Source organism: Neophocaena asiaeorientalis, unplaced genomic scaffold (genome assembly GCF_003031525.2).
Source record: "Neophocaena asiaeorientalis asiaeorientalis breed wild unplaced genomic scaffold, Neophocaena_asiaeorientalis_V1.1 scaffold100, whole genome shotgun sequence".
Taxonomy (NCBI): Eukaryota; Metazoa; Chordata; class Mammalia; order Artiodactyla; family Phocoenidae; genus Neophocaena; species Neophocaena asiaeorientalis.
The window spans coordinates 2,357,987-2,381,351 of NW_020173955.1; the positions used below are offsets into that span (position 1 = coordinate 2,357,987).

Consider the following 23,365-nt stretch of genomic DNA (forward strand, 5'->3'; position numbering starts at 1 on the left):
TGACTTTGGGCAAGGCTTCAGGCAGTAGAATGCATGAGAAATTCACTCTGGGTTTTGCTGTCCCACATACTCCTGTAGTGCTGAAGTACCCTATTGGCTCTGAGAAACGAAGCCTCAAAGCAATTGCCCAGCCATTTCCCCCTTAAATTTCTAAAAATTAACGCAACATGGGGGTGTTGGTTACATTCATATGTATTAATTCAATAATGTTGATTAAGTCCCAACCACACCCACACATGTTGTCCCTTTCTCTTAGCTACCCACAATTTGCTTCTAGTGTTTCTTACATCCCTAGAACAACAGCTAGAATAACAACCACAGGAATTTTCGCTAGAATAAACATGATCAGTAGCCCTTGTAATTCTCCATGAAAGCTTAAAAAAGGAAAAATAGAAAAGAGTTACATGAAATATGTTTCCCTTGAGTCTACCAGTATTCATTTCCATGCTTATTTCCAATGTTAGTTACTTGAAAGATAGTTTATAGATCTTTTAAGTCTCCTTCAAAGATTAAGCTGGGAGAAATGGACCTTTGGACCTGACCTTGGTATGATTCTTCATAGTTTACAGAACACCTCTGTGTTCATGATTTCTTTTCATCTGCACAACAATGGTTGGGTAGGTATTACTGTAGATAGAGAAACTGAATCTCAGAGAATTCAACTGTTACAGCTAGGATGCTCAAAACCAGACCATCTGACACTCTCCACCGCTCCATGTTTCCTTAGGTAGATGAATACAAAGATAGCAAGACATAGGAAATGATAGTATGAGAAATCTTCAACTATAAAGAATACAGAAAAAATTTTAAACTGAGAGGATCAGAAAAAAACACATTAAAAAGACAATCCTGATTTTTTTTGTATATACACATGCAAACACACACATATCACTGTTTACAATTTTTTAAAATGATAATCTATTTTTCTTCTAACAAGACTGATGGTGTTAATAAATTGGAAAAATAAGCAAAAACCATTTTAACTAACATGTGTTTCTATTGATTTATTTGTGGTGGTAACACTGGGGCTGCTCATAGGCTATCTTCTCCCACATAATAATTATTATTTACTGATGGCAAAGCTCTGTGGATGCGACTAAAGTGTCAGTGACATAAAGAAAAGCCTGTTTAAATGATCTGCAAAGCAGGGCCACAGCTGTAACTTTGCCCTGGCAGAGCCTGTCAAGTAAATAGCATGATCTTTTCAAACACAGCCGTATTATTTTCTTCCCGGCATTTGTAATTTGTTAAAACTCTCAGTGTGCATGCCTTTCTTCCTATTAACAATGGCAAATGGCCAATCTCTTGCACACACATTATTTCTATATATATTTGATCTGGTTTCTATATTTTAATAAGTTATATATAGATATTGAAGAATGTACCTAGCTGCAAATTTTAAACAGCATTCTGTGAGTGGTATGATATAACCTATAACTCCACGATATAACACTCAAAAATGCTGAATAAAACAATTTGTTTTAGGTGCTATCAAAGTAGCCCAAGATCAATTGCTGGATCTACTTAGAAGAAAAAAACACACACACACACACAAAACACACAAAACACCATGACACTTCAAAACTGCTGATATTTGGTTTTGCAAGACATACTACATTTGATATTTATAGGCTTAGTCTTATTGCCAGAGCCCAAGAGCATCTGTCTGGGATCCCAGCCATTGTCTACCAACTTACTTGTACCTTGGTAGATATATGAATATCCAACAGCTTTCTAATTTAGAAATGATGGGTGGATTTTCAGTGACTTTGATTTTATTCATAACTTAAAGATTAGATACTAAAACAGGAGCCACCTAACATCACTGCCAACAAAATTAATCTTTAATATAAATCCCTTAAGGCATGACTTTCCCCTCTGCACAATTATACAATCTCAGGATTTGATGAAATCTTGAAGGTTATGGAAGCCAACCACTCTTTGCAAACAATGTACATTGATTCAGAGGTGAGGCTCTGGAAACAAACTGCCTGGGCAGTTCATACTTACCTTCTATGTGATACCAGGCAGGACTTTAGATTCTCTCTGCTTCTGTTGCATTTGTTAAATGGGAATACGATAGAACGTCCCTCACTGGGTTGCCATGATTAAATGAGATAGTGCATGGCTCGGTACATGCACACACTGGATGCTCAAGAAATGTGAGCTTTTTCATTCTTACAGCATTCCTGCCAAATGGTCACTCAGCCTTTGGTTGAAAACCTCTAGTGACAAAATACTTTTCACCTCCTAAGGCATACTTCTAAGAATTTTGAATCACTAACTCTTAAAAGTTCTGCCAGAGCTTAAGTCTCTCTTCCTCTTGCCCCTTAATGATCCTGACTACACTTCCTTGGGCCTTTCAGGAAAAAAAAAAAATCACTGTTACACATAACAATTTTTTTCTTTAAGTAGCTTAAAACAAGATAATTTGGCTCTTTTTTTTTCCCTCCTGTAAGTCTTTTCCCCATGTAAAATATTTTCAAATATTTTCCTCATATGCCATGTTTTCAAAGTCCCCTCCTTGTCACCACCATGATTATTTCCCTACAAATCTCTTTTGGTTTATGTCCACACAGTAGTTTTAAAATGTGATACATACAGCTAATGAAATAGTCCAGGTGAGGACTAAGAAGTTAAAAGCATATGAAATTCTGATTCTAAATAATGACAATTTTGTTTCTCCTTTTCCAATCCTTACACCTTTTGTTTCTTTCTTTCTTCTTCTCCTTTTTTCTTTTTCTTGCCTGGTTTAGTGTAAATAAAATGTGGGGAGTGGAAGAGGCAGTAGTAGGTATTGCTGTCTCCTTGATTTTAAAAGGAAGCCTCACTATGTCAAGCAAATTTTGTCAGAACTTGTACTAATGTTTTGGAAATTGAGGTGCGGTTAAAAGAAGCATGGAGAGGGCTTCCCTGGTGGCGCAGTGGTTGGGAGTCCGCCTGCCAATACAGGGGACACGGGTTCGTGCCCCGGTCCGGAAAGATCCCACATGCCGTGGAGCGGCTGGGCCTGTGAGCCATGGCTGCTGGGCCTGCGCGTCCGGAGCCTGTGCTCCGCAATGGGAGAGGCCACAACAGTGAGAGGCCCGCGTACCCCACCCCCCAAAAAAAAGAAGCATGGAGGTTTCTGAGTTTTAATAGAGGTTAATGCCTGTGATGTCTGTATCTGACAGTCTGAAAGAAAAACAAACTATTGAAGCTGTACTTTTTTACCTTGTTTTCTGTGAAAACTGTTTGCCTTACCTTGAGGATGAGGAAGTGTTTTTGATTACACAGATTCCCCAACAACCGTTAAAATATTAGCCAATAAAATAATCTCAACCACATTTAAATCAAACATACTCTGAAGTTTTGGCAGTGTTATAGGACTACAGTTTTCCTGATTCTGGACCTTAAGCTTTTACTAATGAAGTCCAAGATCCCAAGAGATTTTTGGCAGCCAAAGCACACTGATGCTGGCAACCTCAAAGCTCCCCCAACCAGAGGTTATGTAATTGGTATTCTGAACCCAAGAGCTGGTCTTCACTCTATTCATATTAAATATTATATGATAGAAGATATAGGTAAACAGTTATATAATATAAGGATCTCTTTCTGAGTAGGATATGAAAGGCAAGAACAATGAAAAACAATTAAACGGGAACTTCCCTGGTGGTGCAGTGGTTAAGAATCCACCTGCCAGTGCAGGGGATATGGGTTCAATCCCTGGTCCAGGAAGATCCCACGTGTCGCAGAGCAACTAAGCCCATGTGCCACAACTACTGAAGCACACGCACCCTAAAGCCCACGCACTGCAACTACTGAGCCCATGCGCCACAACTACTGAAGCCTGCGTACTCTAGGGCCCACGTACCACAACGACTGAGCCTGCGTGCTGCAACTACTGAAGCCTGTGCACCTAGAGCCCATGCTCCAGAACAAGAGAAGCCACCGCAATGAGAAGCCCGCGCACCGCAACGAAGAGTGGCCCCCACTCGCCTCAAGTAGAGAAGAGCCTGCACACAGCAACAAAGACTCAATGCAGCCAAAAATAAAAAAATTAAAAATCAAAAAAAATTAAATGATTATAGATTTAACTTCTTAAGGGTGAAAATCTTTTTGTCAGAAAAATAAACTTCATAAGCAAAAGAAAAATGACAAACTTGGAAGAAATATTTGCAATATGTATTTCAAGAAAGGATTAATGTGAATAATATATAAAAGCCCTTAAGAAACGTTAAGATATACACTTATGAATGAATGAATGAAAGACATGAACATAGATGCTCCAAAACAAGAAATGCAAATAGTCAATATATGCATGAAACAATGTTCAGCTTCACTAGTATTCAAAGAAAAGCAAAATAAAGCAAGACTCTAATTTGTGCTTATAAAATGGCAGGAATTTTGAAAATCATAATATTCAATGGTGAAGCAACAGAGAAACAAGCCAAGATTCTCATACATTGCTAGGAGTTTATCAGAAAGAAATAACTGTAACATTTTTCTAAAAATAATGCCATAGGAATATTCATGGTAATCTTAAAGACAAAAAGGGGGCAACATACTCTAATTGTATAAATAACAGTACAGTCGAGCAATTGAGAAAATATTATTTAATGATTTGAAAACCGTTTGATTTTGAAACAAAAGAAAAAAGTTTAGAAAACAGTATTACAGCATGTTTTGAGAGGAGATTGATTAAATAAATTATGTTATATTAAAATAATATTGAAAAATAATAATGATTTGGAAATGTTTATGATTTCAAAGTGTTAAAATGTTTAGAAAATCGTATTAAATTGTTATCCTAATTATATTTTTCACAAAAAAATAGACTGTAAAAAGAGAATAATTTTCTCAATATTTGGCAATTGACATTTATTATTATTATTTTTTTGGAGCAGAGAAAGGTTTATTGCAAGGCGATGCAAGGAGACGAGGTGGCTCATGCCCTAAAAAGCCTCAAGCTCCCAAGTATTATTTTTGAAATAAAAAAAAATTAATATTATCTTTTTGGACTTAGCCATTGTTCCAGCTTGAAGGATCCTGCTAAACAATGTGTTTTTCCTCTGTAAATTTGATAAGCATGTCCTCAACAAAAGGGGTGATAAAAATGTTGACTAGAACAAGGTCAAGGGAAGAACTTTATAGTAAAAACAAAAGCAAAAGCAAAAATAAAAACTAGATCAAAAAACAACCTCCCTCCAGACTGAAGCAATTTTTAAATTAGTGTCCTTTGGGTATGACCACTTAATAAGTTTCTAATTCACTGATTTACACTCAACATTTAGTGAAAATTTCTCAATCTTGTCTTAAGACAAGGTATTACATATCTTAATGAAGTACTTTGCTGAAGCTCAGATACACATTCAGCCGCATTTCCCTAGTACATTAGTCCCTTGATTGCAATGAAGACAGACTCATTTAGGTCACCTTAAGAAATTAGGGTTTTTAAATGTAAAATGGATGGCTAGTGGGAAGCTGCTGCATAGCACAGGTAGATCAGCTCAATGCTTTGTGACAACCTAGAGGGGTGGGATAGGGAGGGTGGGAGGGAGGCTCAAGAGGGAGGGGATATGGGGATATATGTATACATATAGCTGATTCACTTTGTTGTACAGCAGAAACTAACACAACACTGTAAAGCAATTATACTCCAATAAAGGTGTAAAAAAAATAAAAATAAAAAATGAGTAATCCAAAAAAAGAGAAATAAAGAAATTAGCGTTTTTGTAAGATTACACATCCAGTACCTAAAACTAAATAAATCCCAAGAATCAAGGCAGTTCTGGAGTAAACATGATCTTTCTATTCTCTCTTTTATGACCTACATGGTGTCTCCCTCAAGTACTGGCTTCTGTTTCAAGATCTGCTTTGCTCTTCTTTTGAAATTGACTAACCAGTTTCTTCTACATTGTCCCACTCCAAGTCATGGAGACAGCTAATCTGATTAGCTACCACTGTGCAAAGAGTAGCCCAACTCTGCTTCCCCGAGCAGGAGGCTATGGGTAAGTCATTTTCATCTAGAAGTTAAACACTGTTATGGTAGGCACTGTGACTGATGTGCCTGATACTACTAATTTGCTAATTCTGACAAAGAAGAAAATGAGGTTAGAATGACATGGTATGCTCATAATAAACATACTATGTCTAATAATCACAAATTTTCCTTACATATATACTCATAGACCAAAGCATGGGGAGAAAAAAAAAAAGAGAAAGTGGGAAGAAGCAATATTTGAATAAATAACACCCAATAATTTTTTAAAATTCCAAAATATATCAGCCACAAGAAGAGCTATAAACCTTGAGATGTGAATTTTTAAAAATTAGAAATTCATATCTAAACACATCATAGTCAAACACTGAAAATCAAAGACAAAGTAAAATCTTCAAAGTAGCCAGAGAAAAAGGTACAATATCTACAAAAGAACAAGTATAAGACTAATGGTTGCCTTATCATCAGAAGTAATGGAAAAAGTGGCAATGGTGTGTCTGTCATCTTTAAAGATTCTGCCAACCTACAATTCTACACCCAGTGAAATATCCTTCAAAAATGAAAGCAAAATAAAGACATTCCAGACCAACAAAATCTGAGAGGATTTATTGCTAGAAAACTGATATTGAAAGAAAGAGGGAATATAATCCCAGAGAGAAGCATAGAAGTGCAAGAAGGAATAAAGAGCAATAGAGTAAAGAGCAATAGAGTAAATCTAAATGAATATTAACATAAAACAATAATAATAACATATTGTGGGGTTTCAATTGTATGTAGAATTAAAATATGTGACAACATTAAGGCAAAAGGCAGGATAGGGGCAAGTAGAGTGTTCTAAAGTCCTTACATTGTCTGGGAGGTGGTAAAGTATTCATTTGTATTAGATTCAAGGCTGCATTTTTCTCTAGGGTAACCACAAAAGAAGTAATAAAGAATGCATACCTAACAAGCTAGTAGAGGGAGCTCTAACACAATTTAAAATAAATCCAAAGAAAGCAAGAAAGGAGATAAAAGGGAACACAGAAAAAGTGAGAGAAATAGAAAATTATATGGTAAAGCAAAAGCATTTCCAGAGTTACAAAAGACATTTCATAATGATAGAAAGATCAACTCACCAGGAAGGCATGCCAATTCTAAATTTCTAAGTTCCTAATAACATAGTTTCAAAATATCATAAAGAATATTAACAGAACTAAAAGGAGAAATGGACAAATTCGCAATCAGAATGAAGGTTTTTAACATACCTTCCTCAGTGACTGATAGAGCAAACAGACAAAAAAATCAAAATATAGAAGATTTAACTAACATTTAACAAACATGACCTAACTGACTTAAATAGAACACTTTCATTAGTCAGGGTTCTCTAGAGAAACAGAACTAATAGAAAGAAAGATAGATGATAGATAGATAGATAGATAGAGTTTACCCTTGAACAATGCAGGCTTGAAGTTCATGGGTCCACTTACATGTGGATTTTTTTCAGTGGTAAATATTACAGTGTCACACCATCCGAGGTTTGTTAAATCTGAGGATGCGGAATGAGGGATTCTGAGGAACCGCATACAAGAAAGGCGAACTGTAAGTTATATGTGGATTTTTGACTTTGTGGGGAGTCTGTGCCCCTAACCCCCGTGTTGTTCAACTTGTGTGCATGTATACACCTATATATGTATGTATGTTTGTACTTTTTTTAATAGGAATTGGCTCACTAAGAGTTATGGAGGTAGAGAAGTCCCACAATCTGCTATCTGTAAGCTGCAGAATCAGGAGAGCCAGTGGTACAATTCAGTCTCAGCCTGAAGGCTTGAAAACCAGGAGCTCTGATGTCTGAGGACAAAAAGATGGATGTTCCAGCCCAAGAGCAGAGAGAGTGAATTCACCCTTCCTTCCCCTTTTTGTTCCATTCAGGCCCCAGTGGATCGGTGAGGGGGGTTTCTTCTCTCAGCCTACTGAATCAAATGCTAATCTCTTCCAGGAACACCCTCACAGACATACCTAGAATTAATGTGTTACCAGCTATCTGGGTATCACCTAAGTGATGTGCAGTCAGGCTGACACATAAACTAACCATCCAAACATTGCATCCAACAACTGAAGGAAACACTGTCTTGTCAAGTGTACCTAGGCATTTATTAAAATTGACCATATGCTGGGCAATAGAGCAAGTCTCAACAAATATTAAAGGATTAGAATAATACTAAACTCTTTGACTATGATGGAATAAAGCCAGAAATCAATTACAAAAAGATAACTAGAAGTTCCCTAGTGTTTGGAAATAAAAACAGTATACTTCTAAATATCCAGTGGGTCAAAGAAGAGATCTCAATGGAAATTAGAACATATTTTCAACAAAATGGTAAGAAAAATACTACATATCAAAATTTGTAGTTTAGTAAAAGCCAAACTTAAGGGAAATTTTATAACTTCTAATGTACCTATTAAAAATAAGAGAACCTGAAAACCAATGATCTACATATCTATCTAAAAAATCATATTCAAAGAAAGTGAAAGCCACAGAAAGTAGAAGGAAATGATAAAGATTAGAAAAGAAATTAAGAAACAGAAGACAAATATGGAGAAAACCAAATGCCAAATATTGGTTCTTTGAAAAGACTAAAACAATTGCAAACCCCCTGTCAACACTGATCAAGAAAAAAACAAAGGTACAAATAACCAATACCAAGAAGAAAAGGAGAGACATCAGTATAGATCCTGTCAGCATTAAGGATATACAGCTCACACCTGTCAGAATAGCTATTATCAAACAGACAAGAAATAACAGGTGTTGGTAAGGATGTGGAGAAAAGGGAACACTTGTGCACTGCTGGTGGGAATGTAAACTGGTGCAGCCACTATGGAAACCAGTATGGAGGTTCCTCAAAAAATTAAAAATAGAGCTATCATCTGATCCAGCAATTCCATTTCTATGTATTTATCCAAGAAAATAAAAACACTATTCAAAAAGATATATGCATCCCCATGTTTATTGCAGCATTATTTACAATAGCCAAGATGTGAAAACAACCTAAGTGTCCACTGATGGATGAATGAATAAGAAGATGTGATATATACATACAATGGAATATTACTCAGACATTAAAAAAAAGAATGAAATTTTGCCATTTGTGAAAACAGGGATGGACCTTGACAGCATTATGCTAAGTGAAATAAGTCAGAGAGAAAAAGATAAATAAATATGACCTTATTTATATATGGAATTTAAGAAATCAAGCAAACAAAAAAAACAAGCTTATGGATATAAAGAACAGACTGGTGGTTACCTGAGGCAAGGGGTGGGGAGGAAGGGTGAAAAGGGGGAAGGGAATCAAAAGGTACAAATTTTCAGTTATAAAATGAATAAGTCATGGGGATATAATGTACAGCATGGTGACTATAGTTAATGATACTGTATTGGATATTTGAAAGCTGCTAAAAGAGTAAATCTTAAAAATTCTCATCACAAGAAAAAAATTTTGTAACTATGTGTGGTGATGGATGTTAACTGGACTTATTGTGGCGATCATTTTGCAATATACACCAATATTAAATCATTATGTTACATACCTGAAACTAATATAATGTTGCATGTCAATTACAACTCAATTTTTATAAAGGATATAATAATAAGAGGAAATTATAAACAACTGCATGCCAATGAAATGGACAGATTGCTGGATATATACAACTTAACAGAGTGGACAAAAAGGAAATAGCAAATATAAGTAGTTCTATCTATTAAAAAATTAAATTCATCGTGGGAAAGGGATGGAATGGGAATTTGGGGTTAGCAGATACAAACTATTATATTATAGAATGTATAAACAACAAGGACCTGCTGTATAGCACAGGGAATTATATTCAATATCCTATGATAAACCATAATGGAAAAGAATACAAAGAATGTATATATGTGTATGTATATGTATGTATATAGGTATATACATATATATACATCCTTTGTATTCTTTTCCATTACATACACATATATACATATATATAACTTTTTTTTTTTTTTTTTGCGGTACGCAGGCCTCTCACTGTTGTGGCCTCTCCCGTTGCGGAGCACAGGCTCTGGACGCGCAGGCTCAGCGGCCATGGCTCACGGGCCCAGCCGCTCCACAGCATGTGGGATCTTCCGACCGGGGCACGAACCCGTGTCCCCTGCGTCGGCAGGCGGACTCTCAACCACTGCGCCACCAGGGAAGCCCCATATATATAACTTAATCACTTTGCAGTACAGTAGAAATTAACACCTTGTAAATCAACTACATTTCAATTAAAAATTTATTTATCTTTTAATTTTTTTAATAATTTTTTTTATTTATTTGTTTTTATTTTTGGCTGTGTTGGGTCTTCGTTGCTGTATGCAGGCTTTCTCTAGATGAGGCAAGCAGGGCTACTCTTCATTGCGGTATGCAGGCTTCTCATTGTCATGGCTTCTCTTGTTGCAGAGCACAGGCTCTAGAGCACAGGCTCAGTAGCTGTGGCACACGGGCTTACTTGCTCCGTGGCATGTGGGATCTTCCCGGGCCAGGAATCGAACTCATGTCCCCTGCATTGGCCGGCGGATTCTTAACCACTGTGCAACCAGGGAAGCCCCCCAAAATTTTTTAAATTAAATTTATAATTATAAACCTTCCCACAAAGAAAACTTTAGTCACAGATGGCTTCTTTGGTGAATTTTTCAAAACACAATAGGAAAAACATGAATATTACAGAAAATCTTCCAGAAAACAGAAAAAGAAGGAATATTTCCAACTATTGTATGAGGTCAGTATAACTGTAACACCAAAAGCTGGCAAAAATATCACAAGAAAGAAAAATTACAGGTTAATCTCTCTCAGGAACATAGATGTGAAAGTCCTAGATAAAATATTAGCAAGTAAGTCCAGGAGCACTCTTTGTAATAGCCCCAAACTAGGGGAAAAAAACCCAAAGTACATTACCATTTGGATTAATAAAATTCATGGTGTATTCAAACAGCAAAATATTACACAGCAATGAAAATGGACGATTTCCATTTACTTCTACACACAACAACGTGGATGAATCTCACAAATGTGATGTTGAATGAAAGAAGTAAACACAAAAGGTACATAATATAGGATTTCATTTATGTAAAAATAAAATCAGGCAAAATTAACTTACACATATAGAAATCAAGATAGCAGTGACTTGAGGAGGAGGAGGTTAATGACTGAAAGGGGATACGTGGGGGTGTTTCTGGCTGTTGGTAGCATTCTATTTCCTGATCTGGTGCCGGTTACACAGATGGGTACACTTAGTCAAAATTCATGGAGCTCTACACTTATGATTTGTATACTTTTTTGTACGTATGTTATACTTCAATTAAGAGAAAAGAATAGGGCTTCCCTGGTGGTGCAGTGGTTGAGAGTCCGCCTGCCGATGAAGGGGACGCGGGTTCGTGCCCCCGTCCGGGAAGATTCCACATGCCACAGAGCGGCTGGGCCCGTAAGCCATGGCCGCTGAGCCTGCTTGTCCGGAGCCTGTGCTCCGCAATGGGAGAGGCCACAACAGTGAGAGGCCCGCGTACCGAAAAAAAAAAAAAGAGAGAAAAGAATAAAACTACTTTAATTTACCTGGATTTATATCACTCTCACCAGTCTGTGTTGTTCAGAATCGATCATCCCACTCCCCTGTAAAAATTAGAACTCTATCTGACTTTGTAACTACTTCCTTGAGGACTCGCAATTCATTGGGTTATAAATATGAAATGGCTTTATTTTTCCAATAATCTCCCCCCAAAATTGTGCTCTGCCCCTGCCATTTTCTTGCTGGGTGTCAACTCTCTTCATCACACCTTGGCTCGATTCTATTTATCCACCTCTTCAAGTTATTAGGATCATCTCATTCTGTCAAGTAAGGTTCAATTCTGTTCATTTTCTACTAAGCTTCAAACTGAATTAAAACTACTTTTCCTCCCTTCCCTCCAGAGAAAGGCAGACAAGTCTGTTGCTAGTGGCTTGGAGTATGTGGCGGGGAGTGGGGGGGAGCGGGGGGCAGAGAGGGTTGAGGGCAGGAGCGCTCTGTTCTGTATATCCTTCCCTCTCCTTCTTTCCAGTGCTTCACTTCTAATGTCAGGGCAAGAGGAGAAATGAAGAAGTGGCTATCTTATGTGGCTCCCCAGTAGGAAGATGGTAATTCCCTCTCTTTCGGATGCTGCTGCTTCTCTAGTTAACCCTGTCAGATTTTCTACGCTCTCTAAACTGGAGAGAATCCAAGTTCTGGCTCCTTCATTGTTGAAGGTCCTTGGGGTGCCTCCCTGCTGCTCAATTCCTTGAGGCATATCTTGCATCTACTTGACCTCTTCCACACGGGGTCCAGTGAGCAGCCTCTCTTGGAGGGGCCAATGTGGGCAACTGTGGTGTCCTTTCCTTCATCTAGATCATCTCTCTACTGCCCCTTCTCCTTGTCCTAGAACACTTGAGCACTCTGCCAGTCCAGGAGAGATCAGAGGTGAGACAATCACCAGTCTCCAACCTAGGATAGGGGGAAGGTTGGGCATCTCTAAACTTTATAAGCAATTCTCTTGAATGCTCTTCTCTAGACTTTAAGAGGAAGAAGTGCCTCCATCTCCTTTATTACAGTGAGAATGGGGTGAAGAGAGGGAATAGAGCAACCTTATGAATATTCTACTTCACAAAAAGCTAACCTTATCTCTACTCACCTTTTCCTTACACTTCAGGGAGTAGGAATGGGATGGGGTAGGGGATGTTTGGTGTTTGGTCTGTTTCCCTGTATTGACATTTCTTGGCCTAACTATAGGTGGGCTGCCCTAACCACAGGTGGTCCCTGAACTTAGAATATGTGAGCTCATCTCCTTACGTGCACAGCATTAGAACTTAGCCAGGGCCCAGGGAACATCCCTGTTGACATACTATTACACTTGTCTCCAACCACCTGGAAGTTCTGTTAATCTTCACAGCATGTGTTGGAAAAAAAAAAAAAAAAAAGAACAATTCTGTATTAACTAAAAATATAATAGGAAAAGGAAAGGGATATAGGAAAAAATTGCAATGATTTTCTATTTTGCAAAGCAAATTTACCTTCAAGAAAATTTGGAGAGTTGTGTTATTTATCTATATAAATATAATAAATCATTTGAATTTATTTGAACTCTTTTACCCATGTGTACACCCATCATTTTAATACTAAATTGTCCATTTATAAGATTTCTGCCCTTACAGTTTTGATGTGATTGGGGATCAAAACTGAACATGACTAAGCAACGTATAGTACGTTATTGAAGACAAAGTATACTATTTGTTAAAAGCACAAAACCACAGTTTAAAACAAGCAAGAGATGGACTTCCACTGTGGTCCAGTGGCTAAGAATCCACCTGCCAATGCACTGGTCTGGGAAGATCCCACATGCTGTGGGGCACTAAGCCCGCGCGCCACGACTACTGAGCCTGTGCCGTAGAGCCCGCAAGTTGCAACTACTGAACCTGCACCCCACAACTACTGAGCCTGAGCTCTAGAGCCCACAAACCTCAACTACTGAGCCTGTGCACAAATACTGAAGCCCACGCACTCTGGGGCCCACGTGCTGCAACTACTGAAGTCCACATGCTTAGAGCCCATGTTCCACAACGAGAAGCCACCGCAACGAGAAGCCCATGCACAGCAACGAAGAGTAGTCCCTGCCTGCCGCAACTAGAGAAAGCCCGTGTGCAGCAATGAAGACCCAGCGCAGCCAAAAATAAATAAATAAATAAATATAAAACAAGAAAGGGGGGGTAAGATGTATCAATATTTAGTGGAGGGGAGGAACCAAGATGGAGGAGTAGAAGGACATGCTCTCACTCCCTCTTGTGAGAACACCAGAATCACAACTAGCTGCTGGACAGTCATCGACAGGAAGACACTGGAACTCACCAGAAAAGATACCCCATATCCAAAGACAAAGGAGAAGCCACAATGAGACAGTAGGAGGGGTGCAATCACAGTAATATCAAATCCCGTAACTGCTGGGTGGGTGACTCACAGACTGGAGAACACTTATACCACAGAAGTTCACCCACTGGAGTAAAGGTTCTGAGCCCCACGTCAGGCTTCCCAACCTGGGAGTCCAGCAACGGGAGGAGGAATTCCTAGATAATCAGACTTTGAGGCCTAGTGGGATTTGATTGCAGGACTTCAACAAGACTGGGGGAAACAGAGACTCCACTCTTAGACAGCGCACACAAAGTAGTGGGTGCATAGGGACCCAGGCGAAGGAGCAGTGACCCCAGGGGAGACTGAACCAGACCTACCTGCTAGTGTTGGAGGGTCCCCTGCAGAGGCGGGGGGTGGCTGTGGCTCAATGTGGGGACAAGGACACTGGCAGCAGAAGTTCTAGGAAGTACTCCTTGGTGTGAGCCCTCCCAGAGTCTGTCATTAGCCTCACCAAAGAGCCCAGGTAGGCTCCAGTGTTGGGTTGCCTCAGGCCAAACAACCAACAGGGAGGGAACACAGCCCCACCCATCAGCGGTCAAGCAGATTAAAGTTTTACTGAGCTCTGCCCAGCAGAGCAATAGTCAGCTCTATCCACCACCAGTCTCTCCCATCAGGAAACTTACACAAGCCTCTTAGACGGCCTCATCCACCAGAGGGCAGACAGCAGAAGCAAGAATAACTACAATCCTGCAGCCTATGGATCAAAAACCACATTCACAGAAAGACAGACAAGATGAAAAGGCAGAGGGCTATGTACCAGATGAAGAAACAAGAGAAAACCCCAGAAAAACAACTAAATGAACTGGAGATATGCAACTTTCCAGAAAAAGAATTCAGAATAATGACAGTGAAGATGATCCAGGACCTCGGAAAAGAATGGAGGCAAAGATCGAGAAGATGCAAGAAATGTTTAAAAAAGACCTAGAAGAATTAAAGAACAAACAATCAGAGATGAACAACACAGTAACTGAAGTGAAAAGTACACTAGAGGGAATCAAGAGCAGAATAACTGAGGCAGAAGAACAGACAAGTGACCTGGAAGACAGAATGGTGGTATTCACTGCTGCAGAACAGAATAAAGAAAAAAGAATGAAAATAAATGAAGACAGCCTAAGAGACCTCTGGGACAACATTAAATGCAACAACATTTGCATTATAGGGGTCCCAGAAGGAGAAGAGAGAAAGGGCCCGAGAAAATATTTGCAGAGATTATAGTCAAAAACTTCCCTAACATGGGAAAGGAAATAGCCACCCAAGTCCAGGAAGCGCAGAGAGTCCCATACAGGATAAACCCAAGGAGAAATGTGATAAAAAAGATTAACTTACTTAAGTGAGGTATTATTTATAAAAATAAGTTTAAAAAAATCAAGAAAATGAAAGACTTCATCTGTTTTCTTTTCTAATGTCTGTACGTTGGAGGAAGATGTAATGATACTCCTGGCATGTCATTTTGCCCTCTGGAACCATCAAACATTATAGATGTGATTAGGTAGAATTATTTAAATATGGTCATGTATCTTTACCTTTCTGGTCAATCACAATTTCTGGTTTTTTGTTTTATTTTTTTTTTTTAATAATGAGTTTTTGTTTTTGTTTTGAAAAAAAAATTTAGGCCTTCCCTGGTGGCGCAGTGGTTGAGAGTCCGCCTGCCGATGCAAGGGACACGGGTTCGTGTCCAGGAAGATCCCACATGCCGCGGAGCGGCTAGACCCGTGAGCCATGGCCGCTGAACCTGCACGTCCGGAACCTGCGCTCCGCAACGGGAGAGGCCACAACGGTGAGAGGCCCGCGTACCGCAAAAAAAAAAACTTAGTGGAGGGGGAGGAATATTTTATTACAGTCACTAAAAGGTAAGGATTAATTTCCTTTTAGAAAGGGGGACATAATGCACATTTTACAGTGCAATATAAAAAGTATTACTAGCACAATAATACTATCACACTAAAAATGGAACTTATTACTTATTCAGTAAAATGGCCACTTGCTCCTAATCAGTAGCATAATTCACTAGACAGATCTGAGGTTCCCTTAAAGGTTTTGCTTTACTGATCTTCCCTGGGTTTGTCATTCTCATTTCCCACATAGTTTGACGCATGGAGCAGCTGCTTGCTATAGCACATGAAGAGTGCGGTAATCTAACACAAAGAAATGTCACAGAACAAAAAAACTATAACATACACAGTATTTTTAAAGGGAAAGAACTTTCTAGTAAGAATTGTCAATGGGTATGTCTTTGAAGACAAAATATTAAAGTCAGACTTAAAATATCACTTAATATAGTAAGAAAAATTCCTTTCATGAGGTTTGACTGTCTATGTAATTCATAGCCTGGTTCTTTCTTATAAACCTTTGAAAAGTGTTGTGAATAGAATATATTATACTTGGGATTCCAAAAGCTTTTTATTATTCATTAACAATTTGAGGATTATAAGATTACACTTCAGGTAATTTAGAATAAGATTTTTTAAAACTGAAGTATAGTTGATTTACAATATTGTGTTAGCTTCAGGTATACAACAAAGTGATTCAATTATTTTTTTTAGATTATGTTCCATTATAGGTTATTAGAAGATATTGAATATAGTTCCCTGCATTATACAGTAAAGCTTTTTTGCTTATCTATTTTATGTATAATAGTCTGTATCCGTTAATCCCATACTCCTAATTTATCCCTCCCTCCCTTTCCTCTTTGGTAACCATAAATTTGTTTTCTATGTGAGTCTGTTTCTGTTCTATATATAGATTCATTTGTATTATTTTTTAGATTCCATATATAAGTGATATCATATAATATTTGTCTGATTTACTTCACTTAGTATGATATTCTCTAGGTCCATTCATGTTGCTGCAAATGGCAATATTTCATTCTTTTTTATAGCTGAGTGTATCCCACATCTTCTTTATCCATTCGTCCGTTGATGGACACTTAGTTTGTTTCCATGTCTCTGTTATTATAAACAGTGCTGCTATGAACATTGGGGTGCATGTCTTTTTGAATTAGAGTTTTCATCTTTTCCAGATATATGTCCAGATGTGGGATTGCTGGATCATATGGCAAATCTATTTTTAGTTTTTTTTGAGGAACCCCCATGCTGTTTTCCATAGTGGCTGCACCAATTTACATTCCCACCATCGGTGTAGGAGGGTTCCCTTTTCTCCACACTTTCTCCAGCATTTATTATTTATAGACTTTTTGATGATGGCCATTCTGACTGGTGTGAGGTGATACCTCATTGTGGTTTTGATTTGCATTTCTCTAATAATTAGCGAGGTTGAACACCTTTTCATATGCCTGTTAGCCATCTGTATGTCTTCTTTTGAGAAATGTCTATTAAGGTCTTTGGCCCATTTTTTGATTGGATTATTTGGTTTTTTGATATTGAGTCATATAAGTTGTCTGTATAGAATAAGATTTTTAAAATGTGGATGCTGATGTGGAATCATATCTAAAGATATTGTGCCATATATAACTTACCTTTAAATTTATCTAAATTCTTATAAATATCTCACAGTTTTTGTTTGTCTGTTTGGCTATGTGGGATCTTATTTCCCTGATCAGGAATTGAACCCAGGCCCTCCTCAGTAATAGCGCAGAGTCCTAACCACCGGACCACCAGGGAATTCTCACAGTTCATTTTAAGGCAATAAATTGATTAACATGTTCACTTTAAAATATTGTTTCTAAACTCTTTATTAGTATCAAGTGGAAAGAATTTATACCTTTATTATAGTAAGAGGTAATTTTAAATTAAGTTATTTAATAACTCACCAAATCAGTTTCGTGTCACATAGGGTAACATGTTATTACCAAACAACTTTGCCTCTGGTCAAAGAGAAACAAATCATTGCACAAGGCTCAAAATTTTTGTGAAAATAAATATTTAGGAAAGTAAACCATAGATGTAATTGAATCCCAATGAAATACATTAAACAATTATTAGAGAAGTAGCTATTACTCTGACCATCAAGTTTGGTATAAGAAGTAAACAGTTTAGCCCAAACTGCCCTCAGCCGGCCGGTCGGCCAGCTGTTATGGCGATCTGCAGCCCCAGCATCGTGATTAGCAATAATTAACCAGCTAATGACCTAGATTTATTTTGTATACCTAATCATTATGCTGAGGATTTGGAAAAGCTGTTTATTCCTCATGGACTAATTATGGACAGGACCGAACGTCTTGCTCAAGATGTGAAGAAGGAAATGGGAGGCCATCACACCGTGGTCCTCTGTGTGCTCAATGGGGACTACAAATTCTTTGCTGACCTGCTGGATTACATCAAAGTACTGAAGAGAAATAGTGATAGATCCATTCCTATGACTGTAGATTTTATCAGACTGAAGAGCTACTGTAATGACCAGTCAACAGGCGACATAAAAGTAATTGGTGAAGATGATCTCTCAATTTTCACTGGAAAGAATGTGTTGATTGTGGAAGGTATAATTGACACTGGCAAAACAATGAAAACCTTGCTTTCCTTGGTCAAGCAGCATAATCCAAAGATGATCAAGGTTGCAAGCTTGCTGGTGAAAAGGACCTCTTGAAGTGCTGGATACAGACCAGACTTTGTTGGATTTGAAATTCTAGCCAAGTTTGTTGTAGGATATGCCCTTGACTATAATGAATACTTTGGGGATGTGAATCATGTTTGTGTCATTAGTGAAGCTGGAAAAGCAAAATACAAATCCTAAGATGATAGTTCAAGTTGAGTTTGGAAACATCTGGAGTCCCACTGAAATCACCAGTAAAATTATCAAATGTTCTAGTTCTGTGGCCAGATGCTTAGTTGAGATTATTGCATGTAACTTCTTAGAATTTTATCTGTTGTATTTTAGAAATGCCAGTTGCTGCATTCCCAAACTCTTTATTTGCACTGTCAGCCTATAGACTATCATTTCCCTTTGGGTGGATTGTTGTTTTACTCGTGAATGAAAAACCTCTTAAACCACACCACTATGGAACGAAAATATTGACATTGTATATGTAAAAAACATTTAAAGAAAAGAATATATTAGTTTTTTAACTGGTATTTTACTTTTTATATATTCAGGGAAGAACAGAAGTGATTGAATCTTGTTAATTATACCACTGTGTGTTCAGAAAAGTAAGAAACAGTCAGTTTCATATCAGTCACAGCACTTAGAAGTATCGTTATGTCGGATAAACCACACGTCCTGGAATTATTTTAGTCGCTTTTAGTAGTATTAACTGTAATTTCCCACTTGTTCAAATTATTTTTGGTGAATCTTTGTCAACAGATTGACCTGTACCTTTTAAATACAGATCAATAAGTTCCAAAAACCTACCACTTTTTGAATTCTTCAATATAAAAATCCTTAAAATAAAGGCTGTCTCTTTAAAAGAGAAAAAAAAGTAAACAGTTTAACTTTATAGGGTTATTTATTAATCTCTTTTTTTTAATCTTTATTGGAGTATAATTGCCTTCCAATGGTGTTAGTTTCTGCTTTATAACAAAGTGAATCAACTATACATATACATATATCCCCATATCTCCTCCCTCTTGTGTCTCTCTCTCAGTCTCCCTATCCCACCCCTCTAGGCGGTCACAAAGCACCAAGCTGATCTCCCTGTGCTATGTGGCTGCTTCTACAGGATTATTTATTAATCTTGCTGGAAATGATTCCCATGATTTTGAGAATGGAGACTCCATACTTCTCTTTAGATCCTTAGTAATAGGTTTAGAATATGGGAAACCCAAATTATACTAGTCTATTGATTCCACAAAAGTAGATTCCCTTCTTTGTTCTGCAGTATTTCACCAATGTGATTGCTTTTTATAAATATTGTGAGAATAAACTAACAGTAACATTTGGAAAGTTTTTCGAGCCCTTTGTGACATCAATAATGGCAGGATTCTTTCCAAACCACAAGTTTTTCCTCTCAAAACCCTTCTCTATTTTTGTACCGTCATTGCCTCTTCCTCTCTATTTTTTTTTTGCGGTACACGGGCCTCTCACTGTTGTGGCCTCTCCCGTTGCAGAGCACAGGCTCCGGACGCGCAGGCTCAGCGGCCATGGCTCACGGGCCCAGCCGCTCCACGGCATGTGGGATCTTCCCAGACCGAGGCACGAACCCGTGTCCCCTGCATCGGCAGGCGGACTCTCAACCACTGCGCCACCAGGGAAGCCCTTACTCTCTATTTTTAATAAGATTTATTTCAAACTATGAAATGCATGGTTATTGTAGGAAATTTGAATAATAAAAGTAAAAATACCCATAATTCGATCAATTTTTCCTCCAGAATTTTGATGAAATAATTGCAGTCTGAACAAGATATGTTACATTTTTTTTCAATGCTAGGGAAAAAATCTTTAAAGGAACTCAAGCATGTAAAAAAAAAAAAAGAATTCATGGACACACTCATGGACCATTTTATGGTTAATTGCATCCACTGGGAAAGCAATAGAGGTATTGCCTCACAGATACAGTTGAATTCAGAAACTTAAATACTAGCATGATTTCACTCCATTGTAGGTATTTCTTCTTCACAAATATCATTTTAATAGATGTGTCAATGATAGCTATCACTTATAGAAAGCCTTATTTAATGATATAATCTTTACATCAACCATAACAGTAAATTAGCACTAGCCTCACTTTATAAAACAAAGGTTTGAAAACAACCGCATAGCTCTTAGGTGGTGAAGTGAGAATTTGAGGGGATTTGAACACTACTCTCTCTGCTTCCAAAGGCATCCTTTCCACTACAGCCCAACACCTCACCATGAATATCATAATCTGCTTAACTACGCCCTGTGGTTGGGCATTTCAAATGCTCCCCCCACCTTTTTTCTTTTTTTTCTTTTTAACTAAAATCAATAATGTTAGAAGTGGTATCTTGGAGTATGAAACTTTGTTTTTATGATTATTTCCCCCAAATAGAGCTTAAAATCTGGATTAGTGTGTTAAAGGCAGGAATATTTTTAAGGCAATTTGTACACATTGTTAATTGCTTTCCTCAGTGAGATTGTTCAAATTATAATCCATTCAGCAGAGCATGAGGCTTCCTGCTCCACTGTGCTCTTTATAAAAATCTTGGTTAATTTAATAGATCAAAATTGACTCTTTGTTGCTAAGTTTAAAATTGTTTTGGTTGCTATAGTTAACTGTGTTTTAATACATCAATTCTCCATTCTACAGAGTGAAGGCTAAGTCTTTGAACTAGAAATGGGAAGATAGGGAAATGGTCTTTAGACTTTTTATTCCCTTTATTCATTCAATGGTTATCTAGTTCCTATTCTAGGTCAGGCATTGTGCTAGTGTTCAGGATATAAAGATGAAAGCCCATCCCTGACCTCAAAGAGCTTGTGAACTAGCAAGAGAAACAGACATAAATAGACTGTAGTACAGTGTGACTGGCACTGTGACCAAAGTAACACAGAAGAATATGCTTTGAGAAACACAGAGAAGGGCACTTAAACCAGCTTCAGGGAGGTCCTAGAAGCCATTTTGGAGGTGCTGAGGGCCGAGCTCCGCCTTGAAGAGAAGCAGAAGTTAGCCAGCTTTCTCCTGACATCCCCAACCAGAATTAGCTGCTTCCTCATCTATGTTCCTTTACTAAAATATAGTGTACTTATTTGTTTCCACGTCTCTCGCTTGGCTGTTCTTCTTGATGGGGAGGGACTATATCCCTATTAGCCCAAGACAATGCCCCAAAATGAGTAGGAATGCAATTAACATTTGTTGAATTATTTTGAAATTCTACCCATATAGCGATTTCCTCCCATACCTTCCTCTTGACATTTATATAAATATGTGTGGTTTTTCTTTATATTGTAAAAATAATACTGTTCACCACATACCCATCAGAATGGCTAAAAGGAAAGCATGGAAAATGACAAGCGCTGGTGACGGATTTGGAACAACAGAAATGCTCATACGTCACTGGAGGCAGTAGAAATTGGTACAGCCACTTTGGAAAAGTGGCAGTATCTATGAAAGCTGGGTTATACCTCATAAGCCAACAATTTCATTCCTAGGAACAAAGTCAACACAAATACATGCATATGTTCACCACAAAGCATATTTTCACCAAAAGCATCACTACTGATAGTAGCTCCAAACTAGAAAATACACAGATGCTCATCAGCAGTAGAATGGATAAACTTTTTGTGGTACGGCCACACCGCAAGGAAAAAGAATCTACACTTAACAATATGAAGGAATTTCATAAGAATAATTTTGAGGGCAAAGAACTAGTGTTTTTTTTTAAGCACTTATTGAATGATTACTTTTATATAAAGAATAAAAATAGGCAAAACTATTCTATGCTATAGAAGTCAGGAAAGGTCGGTTAGAAGTGGAGGGTTAGTCACTGTAAGGGAATAGGCATGGAGAGCTTCTGGGGGTGCTGGTAAGTTTCTGTTTCTTGATCTGGGTTTTGGTTACACCTGTATATTCGGTTTGTTCCCTTTTCTGTATATGTATTATACCTAAATAGTTTTTTTTTAAATATGTCTTATTTGAGAGAAAGCTGGAAAATACATAATGTTTACAAATTTTTAAATCACCCACAATCTACTACCTAGAAATTACTATTAACATTTCGGATTATTTCCTTCTAGTCTTTTTTTGAAGCCGCAGTGCTTGTGCCATCTCCTCCCCTTTTCTGCTTCCCACATATTTACACACACATTTACTAAATTAGGTTCATTCCTATTTAGTTTTACTTCTGGTTTTTAATTTTACTTAAATTTAATCCATATTATCAAATATTCAGGGCTTCCCTGGTGGCGCAGTGGTTAAGAATCTGCCTGCCAATGCAGGGAACATGGGTTCTATCCCTGGTCCAGGAAGATCCCACATGCCTCGGAGCAACTAAGCCTGTGTGCCACAACTACTGAACCTGTGCTCTAAAGCCCGAGAGCCACAACTACTGAAGCCCGCGTGCCTAGAGCCCGTGCTCTGCAACAAGAGAAGCCGCCGCAATAAGAAGCCCGCGTGCAGCAACAAAGACCCAACGCAGCCAAAAAAAAAAAAAATTCGTTGCAAGCATGTTTTTAAACTGCTGCAATGTATTCCATCAAATATATATATGTAATATATGGTGTATATATATAAAATATTCCTAATATAATCATAAATTCCTGGGAGAGAGTTGTGTGTATTGCATGTATATATATGAAATATTCCTAGTATATAATAACATATATTCCTAGAAGAGAGTATGTGTGTGTGTATACATACACACACACACACACACACACACACACACACACAAACACGTACAAGCTACTGGGTCATGAACGTTCTCTAAGCTCTGCCTTCATTCTGCATTTCCTTCCAGAAAGGTTGCATCTCACTGGCAAGGTTATTAGAGCTCCTTGTATCACAGTCCAACCCCAGGTCATTTATTATTATTTTTATTCGTTGTTAAAGTGGTGGAGCTTAAAACAGGACTAAGGAAT

At 37.9% G+C, this 23,365-nt stretch overlaps 1 protein-coding gene and 1 pseudogene across 3 annotated transcripts in view; one reads left to right on the top strand and one right to left on the bottom strand.

The window, feature by feature from the left end:
• B3GNT2 (UDP-GlcNAc:betaGal beta-1,3-N-acetylglucosaminyltransferase 2) overlaps positions 1 to 23,365 on the bottom strand; it is a 324,948-nt gene that overhangs the window by 62,206 nt on the left and 239,377 nt on the right. The window lies entirely within an intron of this gene.
• On the top strand, positions 17,317 to 19,253 carry LOC112404841 (hypoxanthine-guanine phosphoribosyltransferase pseudogene; annotated as a pseudogene).